General features: G+C 46.3%; 1 protein-coding gene across 1 annotated transcript in view; it reads right to left on the bottom strand.

The window, feature by feature from the left end:
* LOC127919409 (transmembrane protein 114-like) overlaps nt 1-13,958 on the bottom strand; it is a 53,416-nt gene extending 39,458 nt beyond the window's left edge. The window contains exon 1 of the mRNA XM_052502917.1: nt 13,887-13,958. The gene's annotated coding sequence lies outside the window, so the exon portion shown is untranslated. The remainder of the gene's footprint in view (nt 1-13,886) is intronic.
* Nucleotides 13,959-15,132: the final 1,174 nt, after the last annotated feature.

Consider the following 15,132-nt stretch of genomic DNA (forward strand, 5'->3'; position numbering starts at 1 on the left):
TAGAGTGTAGAGGTGGCAGGGTAGCCTAGTGGTTAGAGTGTAGAGGTGGTAGGTAGCCTAGTGGTTAGAGTGTAGAGGTGGTAGGTAGCCTAGTGGTTAGAGTGTAGAGGTGGTAGGTAGCCTAGTGGTTAGAGTGTAGAGGTGGTAGGTAGCCTAGTGGTTAGAGTGTAGAGGTGGTAGGTAGCCTAGTGGTTAGAGTGTAGAGGTGGTAGGTAGCCTAGTGGTTAGAGTGTAGAGGCGGCAGGTAGCCTAGTGGTTAGAGTGTAGAGGTGGTAGGTAGCCTAGTGGTTAGAGTGTAGAGGTGGCAGGGTAGCCTAGTGGTTAGAGTGTAGAGGTGGCAGGGTAGCCTAGTGGTTAGAGTGTAGAGGTGGTAGGTAGCCTAGTGGTTAGAGTGTAGAGGTGGCAGGGTAGCCTAGTGGTTAGAGTGTAGAGGTGGTAGGTAGCCTAGTGGTTAGAGTGTAGAGGTGGTAGGTAGCCTAGTGGTTAGAGTGTAGAGGTGGCAGGGTAGCCTAGTGGTTAGAGTGTAGAGGTGGTAGGTAGCCTAGTGGTTAGAGTGTAGAGGTGGTAGGTAGCCTAGTGGTTAGAGTGTAGAGGTGGCAGGGTAGCCTAGTGGTTAGAGTGTAGGGGTGGCAGGGTAGCCTAGTGGTTAGAGTGTAGAGGTGGTAGGTAGCCTAGTGGTTAGAGTGTAGAGGTGGAAGGGTAGCCTAGTGGTTAGAGTGTAGAGGTGGCAGGGTAGCCTAGTGGTTAGAGTGTAGAGGTGGTAGGTAGCCTAGTGGTAAGAGTGTAGAGGTGGCAGGGTAGCCTAGTGGTTAGAGTGTAGAGGTGGTAGGTAGCCTAGTGGTTAGAGTGTAAAGGTGGTAGGTAGCCTAGTGGTTAGAGTGTAGAGGTGGCAGGGTAGCCTAGTGGTTAGAGTGTAAAGGTGGTAGGTAGCCTAGTGGTTAGAGTGTAGAGGTGGCAGGGTAGCCTAGTGGTTAGAGTTAACCCCTGTTCCTGTAGAGGTGGCAGGTAGCCTATTGGTTAGAGTGTAGAGGTGGTAGGGTAGCCTAGTGGTTAGAGTGTAGAGGTGGCAGGGTAGCCTAGTGGTTAGAGTGTAAAGGTGGTAGGTAGCCTAGTGGTTAGAGTGTAGAGGTGGCAGGGTAGCCTAGTGGTTAGAGTGTAGAGGTGGTAGGTAGCCTAGTGGTTAGAGTGTAGAGGGGGCAGGGTAGCCTAGTGGTTAGAGTGTAGAGGGGGCAGGGTAGCCTAGTGGTTAGAGTGTAGAGGTGGTAGGTAGCCTAGTGGTTAGAGTGTAGAGGTGGTAGGTAGCCTAGTGGTTAGAGTGTAGAGGGGGCAGGGTAGCCTAGTGGTTAGAGTGTAGAGGTGGTAGGTAGCCTAGTGGTTAGAGTGTAGAGGTGGTAGGTAGCCTAGTGGGTAGAGTGTAGAGGTGGCAGGGTAGCCTGGTGGTTACAGTGTAGAGGTGGTAGGTAGCCTAGTGGTTAGAGTGTAGAGGCTGCAGGGTAGCCTAGTGGTTAGAGTGTAAAGGTGGTAGGTAGCCTAGTGGTTAGAGTGTAGAGGTGGCAGGGTAGCCTAGTGGTTAGAGTGTAGAGGTGGTAGGTAGCCTAGTGGTTAGAGTGTAGAGGGGGCAGGGTAGCCTAGTGGTTAGAGTGTAGAGGGGCAGGGTAGCCTAGTGGTTAGAGTGTAGAGGTGGTAGGTAGCCTAGTGGTTAGAGTGTAGAGGGGGCAGGGTAGCCTAGTGGTTAGAGTGTAGAGGCGGCAGGGTAGCCTGGTGGTTAGAGTGTAGAGGCGGCAGGGTAGCCTGGTGGTTAGAGCGTTGGACTAGTAACCGGAAGGTTGCAAGTTCAAACCCCTGAGCTGACATGGTACAAATCTGTCGTTCTGCCCCTGAACAGGCAGTTAACCCACTGTTCCTAGGCCGTCATTGTAAATAAGAATTTGTTCTTAACTGACTTGCCTGGTTAAATAAAAAATAAAATAAATCACTATCGAACACAACAGCAAGTGTCCACTCGATAAAGGGCTTAGGGGCCAAGTGCTGGGTTTGACATTGTCTGACACTCACACTTGACGTCCCCCCTTACTGGCACTGACTATGCTGATAGTAACTTTGATGAAAAATTAACTTGATTTTTCTCACCTATCTACGCACAACACCCCATAATGACAAAGTGAAAACATGTTTTAAGTAATGTTCACAAATGCAATACAAAAATATCTCATTTACGTACCTATGTATTCACACCTCTGAGTCAATACAACACCCGTTCTGACAGTCACATTCTGTTAAAGGTCCCCAAAGCACACACATCCCTGGTCGCTCCTCTTTTCATTTCGCTGCAGCTAGCGACTGGAACGAGCTGCAACAAGCACTCAAACTAGTGTCATGTTTTGTCCTGCTACCATGTTGTGTTGCTACCATGTTGTTGTCATGTAGTGTTGCTACCATGTTGTTGTCATGTAGTGTTGCTACCACGCTGTGTTGTCATGTAGTGTTGCTACCACGCTGTGTTGTCATGTAGTGTTGCTACCACGCTGTGTTGTCATGTAGTGTTGCTGCCACACTGTGTTGTCTGGTAGTGTTGCTGCCACACTGTGTTGTCATGTAGTGTTGCTACCACACTGTGTTGTCATGTAGTGTTGCTACCATGCTGTGTTGTCATGTAGTGTTGCTACCACGCTGTGTTGTCATGTAGTGTTGCTACCACGCTGTGTTGTCATGTAGTGTTGCTGCCACGCTGTGTTGTCATGTAGTGTTGCTACCACGCTGTGTTGTCATGTCGTGTTGCTACCATGCTGTGTTGTCATGTAGTGTTGCTGCCACACTGTGTTGTCATGTAGTGTTGCTACCATGCTGTGTTGTCATGTAGTGTTGCTACCACGCTGTGTTGTCATGTAGTGTTGCTACCACGCTGTGTTGTCATGTAGTGTTGCTACCACGCTGTGTTGTCATGTAGTGTTGCTACCATGCTGTGTTGTCATGTAGTGTTGCTACCACGCTGTGTTGTCATGTAGTGTTTCTACCACGCTGTGTTGTCATGTAGTGTTGCTGCCATGCTGTGTTGCTACCACGCTGTGTTGTCATGTGTTGCTGCCACGCTGTGTTGTCATGTAGTGTTGCTACCACGCTGTGTTGTCATTTAGTGTTGCTGCCATGCTGTGTTGTCATGTAGTGTTGCTACCACGCTGTGTTGTCATGTAGTGTTGCTACCACGCTGTGTTGTCATGTAGTGTTGCTACCACGCTGTGTTGTCATGTAGTGTTGCTACCACGCTGTGTTGTCATGTCGTGTTGCTACCATGCTGTGTTGTCATGTAGTGTTGCTGCCACACTGTGTTGTCATGTAGTGTTGCTACCATGCTGTGTTGTCATGTAGTGTTGCTACCACGCTGTGTTGTCATGTAGTGTTGCTACCACGCTGTGTTGTCATGTAGTGTTGCTACCACGCTGTGTTGTCATGTAGTGTTGCTACCATGCTGTGTTGTCATGTAGTGTTGCTACCACGCTGTGTTGTCATGTAGTGTTTCTACCACGCTGTGTTGTCATGTAGTGTTGCTGCCATGCTGTGTTGTCATGTAGTGTTGCTACCACGCTGTGTTGTCATGTGTTGCTGCCACGCTGTGTTGTCATGTAGTGTTGCTACCACGCTGTGTTGTCATTTAGTGTTGCTGCCACGCTGTGTTGTCATGTAGTGTTGCTACCACGCTGTGTTGTCATGTAGTGTTGCTACCACGCTGTGTTGTCATTTAGTGTTGCTACCACGCTGTGTTGTCATGTAGTGTTGCTACCACGCTGTGTTGTCATGTAGTGTTGCTACCATGCTGTGTTGTCATGTAGTGTTGCTACCATGCTGTGTTGCCATGTAGTGTTGCTACCATGCTGTGTTGTCATGTAGTGTTGCTGCCACGCTGTGATTTCATGAAGTGTTGCTACCATGCTGTGTTGTCATGTAGTGTTGCTACCACGCTGTGTTGTCATGTAGTGTTGCTACCTTGCTGTGTTGTCATGTAGTGTTGCTACCACGCTGTGTTGTCATGTAGTGTTGCTACCATGCTGTGTTGTCATGTAGTGTTGCTACCACGCTGTGTTGTCATGTAGTGTTGCTACCACGCTGTGATTTCATGAAGTGTTGCTACCACGCTGTGTTGTCATGTAGTGTTGCTACCATGCTGTGTTGTCATGTAGTGTTGCTACCATGCTGTGTTGTCATGTAGTGTTGCTACCACGCTGTGTTGCCATGTAGTGTTGCTACCACGCTGTGTTGTCATGTAGTGTTGCTACCACGCTGTGTTGTCATGTAGTGTTGCTGCCACGCTGTGTTGACATGTAGTGTTGCTACCACGCTGTGTTGTCATTTAGTGTTGCTACCACGCTGTGTTGTCATGTAGTGTTGCTACCACGCTGTGTTGTCATGTAGTGTTGCTACCACGCTGTGTTGTCATGTAGTGTTGCTACCATGCTGTGTTGTCATGTAGTGTTGCTACCAAGCTGTGTTGTCATGTAGTGTTGCTACCACGCTGTGTTGTCATGTAGTGTTGCTACCACGCTGTGTTGTCATGTAGTGTTGCTACCACGCTGTGTTGTCATGTAGTGTTGCTACCACGCTGTGTTGTCATGTAGTGTTGCTACCACGCTGTGTTGTCATGTAGTGTTGCTACCACGCTGTGTTGTCATGTAGTGTTGCTACCACGCTGTGTTGTCATGTAGTGTTGCTACCACGCTGTGTTGTCATGTAGTGTTGCTACCACGCTGTGTTGTCATGTAGTGTTGCTACCACACTGTGTTGTCATGTAGTGTTGCTACCATGCTGTGTTGTCATGTAGTGTTGCTACCATGCTGTGTTGTCATGTAGTGTTGCTACCACACTGTGTTGTCATGTAGTGTTGCTACCACACTGTGTTGTCATGTAGTGTTGCTACCATGCTGTGTTGTCTGGTAGTGTTGCTACCACGCTGTGTTGTCATGTAGTGTTGCTACCATGCTGTGTTGTCATGTAGTGTTGCTACCACACTGTGTTGTCATGTAGTGTTGCTACCACACTGTGTTGTCATGTAGTGTTGCTACCACGCTGTGTTGTCATGTAGTGTTGCTACCACGCTGTGTTGTCATGTAGTGTTGCTACCACGCTGTGTTGTCATGTAGTGTTGCTGCCACGCTGTGTTGTCATGTAGTGTTGCTACCATGCTGTGTTGTCATGTAGTGTTGCTACCACGCTGTGTTGTCATGTAGTGCTGCTACCACGCTGTGTTGTCTGGTAGTGTTGCTACCACGCTGTGTTGTCATGTAGTGGTGCTGCCACGCTGTGTTGTCATGTAGTGTTGCTACCATGCTGTGTTGTCATGTAGTGTTGCTACCATGCTGTGTTGTCATGTAGTGTTGCTACCACGCTGTGTTGTCATGTGTTGCTGCCTTGTTATGTTGTTGTTATATTGTGTTGCTACCGTGTTGTTGTCATGTAGTGTTGCTACCACACTGTGTTGTCATGTAGTGTTGCTACCACCCTGTGTTGTCATGTAGTGTTGCTGCCATGCTGTGTTGTCATGTAGTGTTGCTACCACACTGTGTTGTCATGTAGTGTTGCTACCACGCTGTGTTGTCATGTAGCAGCACTGTAGAATTATTACACTCAACGGAACGACTTGATTAGTGTAGTGTCAACAACGCAGCTACTGCCAGCTAGCCTACTTTAGCAGTACTGTATCATTTTAATCATTTTAGTCAATAAGATTCTTGCTACGTAAGCTTAACTTTCTGAACATTCGAGACGTGTAGTCCGCTTGTCATTCCAATTTCCTTGCATTAGCGTAGCCTTTTCTGTAGCCTGTCAACTATGTGTCTGTCTATCCCTGTTCTCTCCTCTCTGCACAGACCATACAAACGCTCCACACCGCGTGGCCCAAGTGACCACCTAGCCTGGTGGTCCCAGCGCGACGACCCACGTGGAGTTCCAGGTCTCTGGTAGCCTCTGGAACTGCCAATCTGCGGCCAACAAGGCAGAGTTCATCTCAGCCTATGCCTCCCTCCAGTCCCTTGACTTCTTGGCACTGACGGAAACATGGATCACCACAGATAACACTGCTACTCCTACTGCTCTCTCCTCGTCCGCCCACGTGTTCTCGCACACCCGAGAGCTTCTGGTCAGCGGGGTGGTGGCACCGGATCCTCATCTCTCCCAAGTGGTCTTTCTCTCTTTCTCCTTACCCATCTGTCTATTGCCTCCTTTGAATTCCATGCTGTCACAGTTACCAGCCCTTTCAAGCTTAACATCCTTATCATTTATCGCCCTCCAGGTTCCCTCGGAGAGTTCATCAATGAGCTTGATGCCTTGATAAGCTCCTTTCCTGAGGACGGCTCACCTCTCACAGTTCTGGGCGACTTTAACCTCCCCACGTCTACCTTTGACTCATTCCTCTCTGCCTCCTTCTTTCCACTCCTCTCCTCTTTTGACCTCACCCTCTCACCCTCCCCCCTACTCACAAGGCAGGCAATACGCTTGACCTCATCTTTACTAGATGCTGTTCTTCCACTAACCTCATTGCAACTCCTCCAAGTCTCCGACCACTACCTTGTATCCTTTTCCCTCTCGCTCTCATCCAACACTTCCCACACTGCCCCTACTCGGATGGTATCGCGCCGTCCCAACCTTCGCTCTCTCTCCCCGCTACTCTCTCCTCTTCCATCCTATCTTCTCTTCCCTCTGCTCAAACTTTCTCCAACCTATCTCCTGATTCTGCCTCCTCAACCCTCCTCTCCTCCCTTACTGCATCCTTTGACTCCCTATGTCCCCTATCCTCCAGGCCGGCTCGGTCCTCCCCTCCCGCTCCGTGGCTCGACGACTCATTGCGAGCTCACAGAACAGGGCTCCGGGCAGCCGAGCGGAAATGGAGGAAAACTCGCCTCCCTGCGGACCTGGCATCCTTTCACTCCCTCCTCTCTACATTTTCCTCCTCTGTCTCTGCTGCTAAAGCCACTTTCTACCATTCTAAATTCCAAGCATCTGCCTCTAACCCTAGGAAGCTCTTTGCCACCTTCTCCTCCCTCCTGAATCCTCCCCCTCCCTCCTCCCTCTCTGCAGATGACTTCGTCAACCATTTTGAAAAGAAGGTCGATGACATCCGATCCTCGTTTGCTAAGTCAAACGACACCGCTGGTTCTGCTCACACTGCCCTACCCTATGCTCTGACCTCTTTCTCCCCCTCTCTCCAGATGAAATCTCGCGTCTTGTGACGGCCGGCCGCCCAACAACCTGCCCGCTTGACCCTATCCCCTCCTCTCTTCTCCAGACCATTTCCGGAGACCTTCTCCCTTACCTCACCTCGCTCATCAACTCATCCCTGACCGCTGGCTACGTCCCTCCCGTCTTCAAGAGAGCGAGAGTTGCACCCCTTCTGAAAAAACCTACACTCGATCCCTCCGATGTCAACAACTACAGACCAGTATCCCTTCTCTCTTTTCTCTCCAAAACTCTTGAGCGTGCCGTCCTTGGCCAGCTCTACCGCTATCTCTCTCAGAATGACCTTCTTGATCCAAATCAGTCAGGTTTCAAGACTAGTCATTCAACTGAGACTGCTCTTCTCTGTATCACGGAGGCGCTCCGCACTGCTAAAGCTAACTCTCTCTCCTCTGCTCTCATCCTTCTAGACCTATCGGCTGCCTTCGATACTGTGAACCATCAGATCCTCCTCTCCACCCTCTCCGAGTTGGGCATCTCCGGCGCGGCCCACGCTTGGATTGCGTCCTACCTGACAGGTCGCTCCTACCAGGTGGCGTGGCGAGAATCTGTCTCCTCACCACGCGCTCTCACCACTGGTGTCCCCCAGGGCTCTGTTCTAGGCCCTCTCTTATTCTCGCTATACACCAAGTCACTTGGTGTTGCTACCACGCTGTGTTGTCATGTAGTGTTGCTACCACGCTGTGTTGTCATGTAGTGTTGCTGCCACGCTGTGTTGTCATGTAGTGTTGCTGCCATGCTGTGTTGTCATGTAGTGTTGCTACCACGCTGGATTGTCATGTAGTGTTGCTACCATGCTGTGTTGTCATGTAGTGTTGCTGCCATGCTGTGTTGTCATGTAGTGTTGCTGCCACGCTGTGTTGTCATGTAGTGTTGCTGCCATGCTGTGTTGTCATGTAGTGTTGCTACCATGCTGTGTTGTCATGTAGTGTTGCTACCACGCTGTGTTGTCATGTAGTGTTGCTACCACACTGTGTTGTCATGTAGTGTTGCTACCATGCTGTGTTGTCATGTAGTGTTGCTACCATGCTGTGTTGTCATGTAGTGTTGCTGCCATGCTGTGTTGTCATGTAGTGTTGCTGCCACGCTGTGTTGTCATGTAGTGTTGCTACCATGCTGTGTTGTCATGTAGTGTTGCTGCCATGCTGTGTTGTCATGTAGTGTTGCTACCACGCTGTGTTGTCATGTAGTGTTGCTACCATGCTGTGTTGTCATGTAGTGTTGCTACCACACTGTGTTGTCATGTAGTGTTGCTGCCTTGTTGTGTTGTTGTTTTAGGTCTCTCTTCATGTAGTGTTTCTGCCTTGTTATGTTGTTGTTTTAGGTCTCTCTTCATGTAGTGTTGCTGCCTTGTTATGTTGTTGTTTTAGGTCTCTCTTCATGTAGTGTTGCTGCCACACTGTGTTGTCATGTAGTGTTGCTACCACGCTGTGTTGTCATGTAGTGTTGCTGCCATGCTGTGTTGTCATGTAGTGTTGCTGCCACGCTGTGTTGTCATGTAGTGTTGCTGCCATGCTGTGTTGTCATGTAGTGTTGCTGCCATGCTGTGTTGTCATGTAGTGTTGCTACCACGCTGTGTTGTCATGTAGTGTTGCTACCATGCTGTGTTGTCATGTAGTGTTGCTGCCATGCTGTGTTGTCATGTAGTGTTGCTACCATGCTGTGTTGTCATGTAGTGTTGCTACCACGCTGTGTTGTCATGTAGTGTTGCTACCACACTGTGTTGTCATGTAGTGTTGCTACCATGCTGTGTTGTCATGTAGTGTTGCTACCATGCTGTGTTGTCATGTAGTGTTGCTGCCACGCTGTGTTGTCATGTAGTGTTGCTGCCACGCTGTGTTGTCATGTAGTGTTGCTGCCATGCTGTGTTGTCATGTAGTGTTGCTGCCTTGTTATGTTGTTGTTGTAGGTCTCTCTTCATGTAGTGTTGCTACCTTGTTATGTTGTTGTTTTAGGTCTCTCTTCATGTAGTGTTGCTACCTTGTTATGTTGTTGTTTTAAGTCTCTCTTCATGTAGTGTTGCTGCCTTGTTATGTTGTTGTTTTAGGTCTCTCTTCATGTAGTGCTGCTGCCTTGTTATGTTGTTGTTTTAGGTCTCTCTTCATGTAGTGTTGCTGCCTTGTTATGTTGTTGTTTTAGGTCTCTCTTCATGTAGTGTTGCTACCTTGTTATGTTGTTGTTTTAGGTCTCTCTTCATGTTGTGCTGCTGCCTTGTTATGTTTTTGTTTTAGGTCTCTCTTCATGTAGTGTTGCTACCTTGTTATGTTGTTGTTTTAGGTCTCTCTTCATGTAGTGTTGCTACCTTGTTATGTTGTTGTTTTAGGTCTCTCTTCATGTAGTGTTGCTGCCTTGTTATGTTGTTGTTTTAGGTCTCTCTTCATGTAGTGTTGCTGCCTTGTTATGTTGTTGTTTTAGGTCTCTCTTCATGTAGTGTTGTTTTAGGTCTCTCTTCATGTAGTGTTGTTTTAGGTCTCTCTTCATGTAGTGCTGCTGCCTTGTTATGTTGTTGTTTTAGGTCTCTCTTCATGTAGTGTTGCTGCCTTGTTATGTTGTTGTTTTAGGTCTCTCTTCATGTAGTGTTGCTGCCTTGTTATGTTGTTGTTTTAGGTCTCTCTTCATGTAGTGTTGCTACCTTGTTATGTTGTTGTTTTAGGTCTCTCTTCATGTAGTGCTGCTGCCTTGTTATGTTGTTGTTTTAGGTCTCTCTTCATGTAGTGTTGCTGCCTTGTTATGTTGTTGTTTTAGGTCTCTCTTCATGTAGTGTTGCTACCTTGTTATGTTGTTGTTTTAGGTCTCTCTTCATGTAGTGTTGCTACCTTGTTATGTTGTTGTTTTAGGTCTCTCTTCATGTAGTGTTGTTTTAGGTCTCTCTTCATGTAGTGTTGTTTTAGGTCTCTCTTCATGTAGTGCTGCTGCCTTGTTATGTTGTTGTTTTAGGTCTCTCTTCATGTAGTGTTGCTGCCTTGTTATGTTGTTGTTTTAGGTCTCTCTTCATGTAGTGTTGCTACCTTGTTATGTTGTTGTTTTAGGTCTCTCTTCATGTAGTGCTGCTGCCTTGTTATGTTGTTGTTTTAGGTCTCTCTTCATGTAGTGTTGCTGCCTTGTTATGTTGTTGTTTTAGGTCTCTCTTCATGTAGTGTTGCTACCTTGTTATGTTGTTGTTTTAGGTCTCTCTTCATGTAGTGTTGCTGCCTTGTTATGTTGTTGTTTTAGGTCTCTCTTCATGTAGTGTTGCTGCCTTGTTATGTTGTTGTTTTAGGTCTCTCTTCATGTAGTGCTGCTACCTTGTTATGTTGTTGTTTTAGGTCTCTCTTCATGTAGTGTTGTTTTAGGTCTCTCTTCATGTAGTGTTGTTTTAGGTCTCTCTTCATGTAGTGCTGCTGCCTTGTTATGTTGTTGTTTTAGGTCTCCATGTAGTGCTGCTGCCTTGTTATGTTGTTGTTTTAGGTCTCTCTTCATGTAGTGTTGCTACCTTGTTATGTTGTTGTTTTAGGTCTCTCTTCATGTAGTGTTGCTGCCTTGTTATGTTGTTGTTTTAGGTCTCTCTTCATGTAGTGTTGCTGCCTTGTTATGTTGTTGTTTTAGGTCTCTCTTCATGTAGTGTTGCTACCTTGTTATGTTGTTGTTTTAGGTCTCTCTTCATGTAGTGTTGCTGCCTTGTTATGTTGTTGTTTTAGGTCTCTCTTCATGTAGTGTTGCTACCTTGTTATGTTGTTGTTTTAGGTCTCCATGTAGTGTTGCTGCCTTGTTATGTTGTTGTTTTAGGTCTCTCTTCATGTAGTGTTGTTTTAGGTCTCTCTTCATGTAGTGTTGTTTTAGGTCTCTCTTCATGTAGTGCTGCTGCCTTGTTATGTTGTTGTTTTAGGTCTCTCTTCATGTAGTGTTGCTGCCTTGTTATGTTGTTGTTTTAGGTCTCTCTTCATGTAGTGTTGCTGCCTTGTTATGTTGTTTTAGGTCTCTCTTCATGTAGTGTTGCTACCTTGTTATGTTGTTGTTTTAGGTCTCTCTTCATGTAGTGTTGCTGCCTTGTTATGTTGTTGTTTTAGGTCTCTCTTCATGTAGTGTTGCTACCTTGTTATGTTGTTGTTTTAGGTCTCTCTTCATGTAGTGTTGCTGCCTTGTTATGTTGTTGTTTTAGGTCTCTCTTCATGTAGTGTTGTTTTAGGTCTCTCTTCATGTAGTGTTGTTTTAGGTCTCTCTTCATGTAGTGCTGCTGCCTTGTTATGTTGTTGTTTTAGGTCTCTCTTCATGTAGTGTTGCTACCTTGTTATGTTGTTGTTTTAGGTCTCTCTTCATGTAGTGTTGCTGCCTTGTTATGTTGTTGTTTTAGGTCTCTCTTCATGTAGTGTTGCTGCCTTGTTATGTTGTTGTTTTAGGTCTCTCTTCATGTAGTGTTGCTACCTTGTTATGTTGTTGTTTTAGGTCTCCATGTAGTGTTGCTGCCTTGTTATGTTGTTGTTTTAGGTCTCTCTTCATGTGGTGTTGTGTTGTCTCTCTTGTCGTGATGTGTGTTCTGTCCTGTATTTATATGTTTTTTATTTTATTATTTATTATTCTTTTTGAATCCCAGCCCCCGTTCCCACAGGAGGTCTTTTGTCTTTTGGCAGGCCGTCATTATAATTAAGAATGTGTTCTTAACTGACTTGCCTCGTTAAATAAAGGTTAAATAAAATAAAATGTTTTGTAGAAGCACATTTGGCAGCGAATTACAGCTGTGAGTGTTTCTGGGTAAATCTTTCCACACGTGGATTGTTCAATACCTTCCCCCAAAATTCTTATCAAAATTTTTCGAGCTCTGTCAGATTGGATGTGGATCATTGCTCGACAACCATTTTTCGGACTTGCCATGGCTTTTCAAGCAGATCTGAGTCTAATCTGTAACTCAGCCACTCAGGAACATGTGCCGTCTTCTTTGAAAGCAACACCGGTGTAGATTTGGCCTTGAGGTTATTGGTGTATTCAAGTCCGTGTCTGGTGGAAAACAGACAGAACCAAGTTTTCCTTGAGGATTTGAAAGCAACACCAGTGTAGATTTGGCCTTGAGGTTATTGGTGTATTCAAGTCCGTGTCTGGTGGAAAACAGACAGAACCAGGTTTTCCTTGAGGATTTAGCTCCATTTTATCATGTTTTTTTTTTTATCTGGAAAAACTCTCCAGCCCTTAACTATGACAAGTATACCCATAACATGATGCAGCCACCGCTATGCTTGAAAATATGGAGAGTGATACTCAGTAATGAGTTGTATTGGATTTGCCTCAAACACAAAACTTTGTGTTCGGGACATAAAGTTAATTTCTTTGCCCCATTATTTGCAGTTTTACTTTCGTTCCTTGTTGCGAACAGGATCCATGTTTTTATTCTGTACAGGCTTCCTTCTTTTCACAATGTTGTTGATCCATCTTCAGTGTTCTCCTATCACAGCCATTCACAGCCATTAAACTCTGTCAGTTAGGTTAGTATTGTGGAGTAACTATAATGTAGTTGATCCATCCTCAGTGTTCTCCTATCACAGCCATTATACTCTGTCAGTTAGGTTAGTATTGAGGAGTAACTATAATGTTGTTGATCCATCCTCAGTGTTCTCCTATCACAGCCATTAAACTCTGTCAGTTAGGTTAGTATTGAGGAGTAACTATAATGTAGTTGATCCATCCTCAGTGTTCTCCTGTCACAGCCATTAAACTCTGTCATTTAGGTTAGTATTGAGGAGTAACTATAATGTTGTTGATCCATCCTCAGTGTTCTCCGATCACAGCCATTATACTCTGTCAGTTAGGTTAGTATTGAGGAGTAACTATAATGTAGTTGATCCATCCTCAGTGTTCTCCTGTCACAGCCATTAAACTCTGTCATTTAGGTTAGTATTGAGGAGTAACTATAATGTAGTTGATCCATCCTCAGTGTTCTCCTGTCACAGCCATTAAACTCTGTCAGTTAGGTTAGTATTGAGGAGTAACTATAATGTAGTTGATCCATCCTCAGTGTTCTCCTATCACAGCCATGTTTTAAAGTCACCATGTGTCTCTCCGGCAACTGAGTTGTATTGATTGGGTGTATTGATACACCATCCAAAGTGTAATTATTAACTTCACCAGAGGCTCAAAAGGGGATTTTCAATGTCTGCTTTTATCATTTTTACCCATCAACCAATAGGTTGTAAAACATTGGAAAACCTTCCTGGTCTTTGTGGTTGAATCTGTGTTTGTAATTCACTGCTTGACTGAGGGACATTAGAGATAATTGTATGTGTGGGGTACAGAGAGGAGGTGGTCATTAAAAACTCATGTTAAACACTATTATTCCACAAAGAGTGAGTCCATGCAACTTATTCTGTGACTTGTTAAGCACATTTTTACTCCTAAACTTATTTAGGCGTTTCCATAACAACGGGGTTGAATACATATTGACTCAAGACATTTTAGCCTTACAATTTGTTATAATTTGTACAAATAAATGTAAAATTTTAAATTTTTAAAATTCTTACATTTAAACCCGGCTAAATACTCACCAATATATCTTACATTTAAACACGGCTAAATACTCACCAATATATTTAACATTAACACACAGCAAAATACTGCCCAAAAGGTGGTAATCATATGACCATGGTAATGATGAAGATAATGATAACGATAAGTGCTTTAGTTACTGTAACTGTTCTTACTTAAAAGTTGTCTGTAAGAGTCTGTGAGGTTTTGTCCGCCTTCAAACGGGTTGACGAATGGCTGACAGAGGTTCTTGGCTGGGAGAGAAGACAGAACACATGGATCAGCCAATCACATCTTCCCTCCCTCATCTCCTCCCCTCATCTCCCCCTCATCTCCCCCTCCCTCCCTCATCCCCTCCCCCTCATATCCTCCCCCCATCTTCTCCCCCTATTCTCCTCCCCCTCATCTCCGCCCCTCATCTCCTCCCCTCATCTTCTCCCCCTATTCTCCTCCCCTCATCTTCTCCCCCTATTCTCCTCTCCCTCATCTCCTGCCCCTCATCTCCTCTCCCTCATCTCCTCCCCTCATCTCCTCCCCCTCATCTCCTCTCCCTCATCTCCTCCCCTTCATCTTCTCCCCCCTATTCTCCTCCCCTCATCTCTTCTCCCTCATCTCCTCTCCCTCATCTCCTCTCCCTCATCTCCTCCCCTCATCTCCTCCCCCTATTCTCCTCTCCCTCATCTCCTCCCCTCATCTCCTCCCCCTATTCTCCTCTCCCTCATCTCCCTCTCCTCATCTCCTCCCCTCATCTCCTCCCCCTCATCTCCTCTCCCTCATCTCCTCCCCTCATCTCCTCCTCCTCATCTCCTCCCCTCATCTCCTCTCACTCATCTCCTCCCCTCATCTCCTCTCACTCATCTCCTCCCCTCATCTCCTCTCACTCATCTCCTCCCCTCATCTCCTCTCCCTCATCTCCTCTCCCTCATCTCCTCCCCTCATCTCCTCCCCTCATCTCCTCTCCCTCATCTCCTCTCCCTCATCTCCTCCCCTCATCTCCTCCCCCCTCATCTCCTCCCCCTCATCTCCTCATCTCCTCCTCCCCCTCATTTCCCTCCCAGTCTGTTTCTAAACACCACAGCAGTCCTAGCCTGGATGTCAGTCTGTTTCTAAACACCACAGCAGTCCTAGCCTGGATGTCAGTCTGGTTCTAAACACCACAGCAGTCCTAGCCTGGATGTCAGTCTGGTTCTAAACACCACAGCAGTCCTAGCCTGGATGTCAGTCTGGTTCTAAACACCACAGCAGTCCTAGCCTGGATGTCAGTCTGGTTCTAAACACCACAGCAGTCCTAGCCTGGATGTCAGTCTGTTTCTAAACACCACAGCAGTCCTAGCCTGGATGTCAGTCTGGTTCTAAACACCACAGCAGTCCTAGCCTGGATGTCAGTCTGTTTCTAAACACCACAGCAGTCCTAGCCTGGAT

The sequence above is a fragment of the Oncorhynchus keta genome, unplaced genomic scaffold, assembly GCF_023373465.1.
Source record: "Oncorhynchus keta strain PuntledgeMale-10-30-2019 unplaced genomic scaffold, Oket_V2 Un_contig_16572_pilon_pilon, whole genome shotgun sequence".
Lineage (NCBI taxonomy): Eukaryota > Metazoa > Chordata > Actinopteri > Salmoniformes > Salmonidae > Oncorhynchus > Oncorhynchus keta.